The sequence below is a fragment of the Urocitellus parryii genome (genome assembly GCF_045843805.1).
Source record: "Urocitellus parryii isolate mUroPar1 chromosome 9 unlocalized genomic scaffold, mUroPar1.hap1 SUPER_9_unloc_5, whole genome shotgun sequence".
In the NCBI taxonomy this organism is placed as follows: domain Eukaryota; kingdom Metazoa; phylum Chordata; class Mammalia; order Rodentia; family Sciuridae; genus Urocitellus; species Urocitellus parryii.
In genome coordinates this window covers 240105-245166 of record NW_027551791.1, presented here as the reverse complement: position 1 = coordinate 245166, position 5062 = coordinate 240105, and positions in this window count along the sequence as shown.

Here is a 5062-nt window from a genome sequence, read left to right as displayed (position 1 = left end):
TAGTAATATAATATTGGATAGGAAAGATCTTTCTTACATTTGAAAGCAAAAATAATTTATTAATTTAGCTATTTTGAGAAAATACTTTAAAATTTTTTTCCAAACTAATACATTGTAGGAAATATTTGTAATTTATATATGACAAGAAATTAACAAAAACCTCATAATAGACTTGTAGAAACATTAGCAAGTAGAATACATCAACAAAATTTAAAAATATAAACATAAATATCCATTCCCCAAATATCCAAAAGCAAATTATAGAATCAAGATATATGTGCAAACCTGTTAAAATGTATACCTTTTTTAACATCTTCATCACACTGAATTATATGTATATGTAAAAAGTGCATATTTCAGGCTGGGGTTGTGGCTCAGTGGTAGAGCACTAGCCTCACACATGTGAGGCCCTAGGTTGGATCCTCAGCATCACATAAAAATAATTAAATAAAATAAAATGTTAAAAGAAAACTTTTTAAAATAGTGCATATTTCAAAAATATTTTCCTCTCATGAAATTTGCAAATTTCAAGAGATAGATGATATCCATCCTGTACAGATGACATGGTGTACTAATATATTGGTATCAGAAAACACTTTGGCCACATGTTTGATTTCGTGTGTAGATATGCAACTGTTTCAATCTTCAGGTGGAAAAATCAGTTATTACATGAACCACTATTTTTTAATGTAGTTCAAAAGCATATAAGTCTTCATTTTCTCTCTGCAAAAGGGAATTAAGTTAGGCTTACACAAAAACAAGTTGCAGAGTAGTCCCAACCTGTAGCTCTCAATTACAAATTACATGCACAACTTTTAAAAGCACATTCCTTTATCCTTTATTTAAAAGAAAAACACAATTATCTAAGTAGCATTTTGTATTGTGTTCTGTTGAACTCCCTTAATGTATTTTTATACTTTGAAATTCAGTACTTGTAAACACAGAAAAAAAATGAAAACGAAATATCAAATTACCGGGACAATAAAAGCAAAAGTACCTTATAAATCCAATGAAAGGTGAGACATTGCTCCAGATGACTTGGGCTCTGCATTTTTCTTCATGCTGAGATCTAGAAAAGTTTAAGCCATCATCCAGGTGGCCTTCGTGGTGCATAATAAATAGCCTGTAAGAATGCAGAAGTGATGCCTTCATTCCAGGAATCCCCTTCCCAAGCCAGTGTGAAAATGATGTGCTCTGAAATCACTGACCAGTAACAGAAACAGAATCAAAAGGTAGGTGGAGGCATCCCAATACCATTTGTGTTCAGATTAAATAACACACACAGCACCTTGTACAAACTAGCTTTAAATATATTCATTCAGTTATTATTTTACAAAATGATTCAATAAATATTTAATAAAACAAACAGCAGGGAATTTCCACATATCTACATTCAACAAATGATCTCTGGCCTCAGAAAACTGTGAACAAGCTTCAAAGGGGAGATTACACTTTGCCTCTCACTCCTACAGCATCACAGGCTTCACAGCAGTTCCCAAGAGGCTGACCAGTCACCAAGCACCAAGCAATGCTTCTGAAGCCTTGAAGTTCAAAACCAAATATTTTTGTTAGCTCTTCTATTAGACTCTGGTTTAAACTTTCTATGAAACAGTAACATTAGGAGAGGTAAGTGCATAAATCTGAAGTGCACAGTTCAATGAGCCTGAGAGTTTGCCCTCCTGCTGGGACACTTCCAACAAGGTAACTCAGTATCAAAGAAAAATGACATTTCATAAGATATGAAAATGGTATGAAATGCAAATATAATTACCCATGAATAAAACGTTTAATTTTCCTTATGAATATAGTCAATAATTCTGAATAAAATAAATACATACAAATCTAGTAGTATTTCAAAATAACACGTTATGGTCAACTACGGCTTATTCTATGAATGTAGGGATTTTTCAACAGTTGGGTATATGGGTAACTTATTTATCAATGAAACAAGGACCCTAAAACATAATTTTTATCTCCTGTAATTGAAAAAAATTCACCAATTGTTGCTAACTTTTAAAAAGCCAAGTAAAATCAGATTAGCCAGAGACTAGGTATATATAAAAATAACATCAGTTTTCCTAAGGATGCAAAACTTGTGACTTCTATGAATCAGGTGTGAAAAAATCTCTCTGGTATACAGGGGCAAATTTGGGAGGGAACGCTTGGCAACTTTCTTGGGGAAATTTACGGAAAATGGAAATGTCTCACATGGAGGTATGTGTCTGGGTAGTCCCAGTGCAACCATCTGTCAAAACTCTACAGCTAAGCTTTGATGTTGAAATGTACAGAAAGTTGCCCCTACTAAATGCAAATAAGGAACAACCAGAAGCTACTATGAAGGGGCAGAAAGATGAAAGTGCTATAGAAACAAAATTAGAGAATTGTTGATGGTGAACCATGGATTGTGCATCATGCTACTTCTCTGTTATTTTGTTTGCCTGTATGTATTTAAATTTTTATACAAAATCATTATGACACTGCATCATCTATTTCTACATTCTGTTATTGCAAATAACCTCACTTTATAAGCAAGGAAGCTGGAGTTCAAGGAGTGACATGACTTGCTCAGGTAGTTAGTTAGCTACAGGATTGACATTAGAAGCCTTGGCTTCTGAGTTTCCATTCCTTTGGTGAATAATACCCTGTCAAATAAACTCTGTTATATAGTGAAAAATATAAGTTGTACAACAACAAATGAAGACTCATAATCAAAGTCAAAATATGATACATGTAGAATTTGTATATGGAAATTTCCATGAATTAGTTCCACTTCAACTGGTTTCCAAAAACAACTTCATCTCAACTGTACATCTCCTGAGCAAATAAATGCATCACCTTGCAGCACACACATGCACATAACAAGGACTTGAAAGATTCTTATTTTATAAGCTGCACACCTGCACTCTTTCAGAATTTGGCATGGTGACTGTTTCCATGAACATCAGCTAGGGGAAATGAGCACAGAAATGCTCAGGCCTTCCAGCAGTTGTGCACCAGCAGATGCTCCTTTTAACTTAACAGTCCCTGCCAGTGACACAGAGCACTGTTATAGTTTCCCTGTCTTCATCATCACCTTTCTCCATAGAGACAGGAAAACAAAGCCATGCTTCCTAGAAACTTTTGAAAACTGGAACTGAAGGTGCTGGAAACCCAAGACACTTACAGCTACCTCAAAGCCACCCTAGTTCCACATTTATAGAGCATATAAATGCTGACTCATTCCTACTTAGGTACACACAAACAACATTTTGATTCATGTCACTGGCAATGCACTCTCTCAAATTCATGTTGTGTTTTCAATGTGATCTATTTCTGAAATCACCCACGACAACCCAGATATTTCATGTGGGTATTCATGCAAAGCTCACAATGTTCCATTTTATGTTTAATTTCTTTTCAACCTTAAAATAAAATAATGTTTTGCACTGGAATCCTTTACAGTTCCATGGATTTCAATATTCGGTGAATTTACCCATAGGATTGTTGTTAAACAAAACTACAACTTACTAAATAAGTCAAATTAAATACACAATTCCCTTATCAAAAAAAGTCAAAATCCTCAAATAATTAAACAAATTTTTCCCTTCATTTTCACATTTCTGGCCCCTATACTTTCTCTATTTCTCCTTAACATGGCAAGCTTTCCTGAAGTAATAATTTTCTTTCATGAATATAAAAATAGGTAATCACAATCTTGTTAATATAGCCTTTACATTGAACATAAAATAAAGACCAGGGATTGGAACTCCTGACAATACTGAGCTGACATTCTATTCATAGAAGAATCCAGGCACAGGTGTGCTCTCAGGACCATGAACATACACTTCAATCAAGTGCATGAGGAAGGCTGCTTGAAAGACCTGGTAAGCACTTCCACTCAGGCCATTTCCCTCTCCTACTCATTGTTAATAACTCATCACGTAGAGGTATGGGCTTGTGCAACAGCAGCTTTCCCAGAAAATTGGCAGTATAAACCCTAAAGAGACCATCTCATTGTACTGTCCTTTATCACAACACTAAGCCCATGGTCCTACAGTGCACACTTACCAAGTATTGCTCAAAGGACTCGCTAACTAGGAGGAGATCAACTCTAACCCATAGTTTCTCTCCTTCTGATCACTGCTTCAACGCAGGATGTATAGTCCACCAACAGGCCTCATCTGCAGAGTGACAGGAGAGTGAAACACTGAGAAGTTGTCTTTTAACTTATAATCCATTTTATTTGCCACTAATTCCATTAACATAACTTCAGAAATGTAAAATTTTTATGCAAATTTCTCTCTTAGATCATGAAAATCTAAAGAACTTAGCCAATTTAGCTTACAATAAGACATACGGAAATGCAAAGTTTCTTCTGATAGAAAGTGGGTACAACATTTTGAGAAGGTTGGAATCTCTCCCTTTCCCCCACTAAAAACTATTTAATATTTATATAAATTCACATAAGACCAAATCTAGCAGCCACCCAGACCTGATTTCACTCTATGCAATCACATGTCATTCCCTGTTCACATTGCTCTTCTATAATAGCATCTAGCTTGGTGTTACTTTAGTATCAGAAGGACTTTGCAATGTGACAGTTTTCATTATGATTATTTTGCTCTCCCAGGTTTGAGATACTTATTCAAAAAAGAATGTCAAGTGTTGCATCTACAATCTTACCATTCTGTCTCGTTTTTGTTTGCTTTATTGTTGTTTTAAAATGTAGTTTCTGGGGATGGGACTGTGTGCCTCAGTGGCAGAGTGCTTGCCTCACATATAAGAGACACTGGGTTCGATCCTCAGCACCACATAAAAATAAATAAATAAATAAATAAATAAATAAATAAACAAATAAAAGTATAGTCTCCATCTACAAGTAAAAAAATATTTTTAAAAATGTAGTTTCTGTTAATCTCATAGTATAAAAGGATTCCTACTATATAAGGAAAGATTGTGAAAAGGCCCAGTTACACATTAAATCAAATAACATCTTCTAAATGAGTCAAACATAACCACAGACCAGGTGCATTTATCCTACTTCAGCATTACTGCTGAGATTAGAGTGTAGGCACATCATCCT